This window comes from Myotis davidii, unplaced genomic scaffold, assembly GCF_000327345.1.
Source record: "Myotis davidii unplaced genomic scaffold, ASM32734v1 scaffold49, whole genome shotgun sequence".
NCBI classification, from domain to species: Eukaryota; Metazoa; Chordata; class Mammalia; order Chiroptera; family Vespertilionidae; genus Myotis; species Myotis davidii.
Window position 1 is genome coordinate 4,879,234 of NW_006300375.1, and position 1,471 is coordinate 4,880,704.

Below are 1,471 nucleotides of genomic sequence, written 5' to 3' on the forward strand. Positions count from 1 at the left end.
CTCACCCGAGGATATGTTTTTATTGATTTTAGAGAGGAAGGGAGAGAGAGGGGGCGGGAGAAAGAGAAACATCGATCGCTGCCTCCCATCTGCGCCCCAAGCATTTCGTGGTCTAGAAACACTTTCAGAATCATATGAGATCTCGTGAGAATTGAGGGCTAGCAAGATGCACTGTATTTGGTTCTTTTTTTATTTTTTTAATCCTCACCCGAGGATATGTTTTTATTAATTTTACAGAGAGGGGAAGGGAGAGAGGCGAGTAGAGCAGCGGTGGTCAGGGCTGTTTGATTCTTGCAGGAAGGGGGTGAGAACTAAGGGGGAAGGATTGGCAGGCTTGCAGAGCAGTGTTTGCTCTCAAGGAAGCTGAAGTTGAACTATGAAGACAAGACACAAATGTTTACAGCATTTGCCTCATCTGACTCCTTTAACTAAGGTGAAACAGTCAGAGACAGCTTTTCCTCAAGACCAGATTAGTAGTGAAGCAGGGCAGGAGGACAGGTGTACTAACGGCCAGAGTGCTTCCTGGCTGGTCAGTGCACAGCGACTTGCGTGGCATCAGCAGGTCTTGTTAAAAGGAAAGCCTTAAAGATCCTCCAAAATTCAAAACTACGCTCTAAGTAACTTATGGATCTGTCGTTGTAGAATGTATTTAAATTGTCCTTCGGCATATTCCTATTCTCAGGCATTTTCTCTTCAGATGAGGATTCTGTACCTCTCATTTCACAGTGTGGCCAAGTAGGTACCATGATGAAAACAACTAAAAATGCTGGGCGGGGGGGGGCGGAGAGGGAGGGGGGGACGACACAAATATACTTGATGTTTATGTTAGTAAAGAATACTTGGAGCCCAAAATCCAGGGGAAAGAGGGAGCTCTTAAGAGGTAAGGAGAGTTCTGAAACCAACTTTGAGGGCTTTTGCTGAACATTCATCTGTGGTGGTTATGACCTCAAGGGGCCTGGAAAATAGAAGATGAAACTCAAAGCCTAAGGTGAGAGTCCCCAGGAAGCCTCCTGCCTGAATCCCATAAAGCTGAGACTCCAAAGGGCAAAGGGCAACATTCACGAACTAAAAGCTCTTACCCCCAGGTGATTGCCGAGAAAGTTACATATGTCAAACCTTGGTGCCTAGAGATGGGTGCAAGATGGCTCTTGAAAATTGATGACTCTTAGATGGTTTTATTGCCTGAATTTATATGACCTGGATGGTCCAAGAAACTGCAAGCAGAGAATTTAATTTAAAGTAGAACCTCCAGCTGTCTGACAAAAATAAACATGAATTGCCCTAGCTGGTTTGGCTCAGTGGATAGAGAGCATCGACCTGCAGACCGGTTCGATTCTGGTCAAGGGCACATGCCCAGGTTGCGGGCTCAGTCCCCAGTAGGGGATGTGCAAGAGGCAGCCCATCAATGATTCTCTCTCATCATGTGTTTATCTCTCCTCCCTTCCTCTTTAAAATCAATTACAATATATTT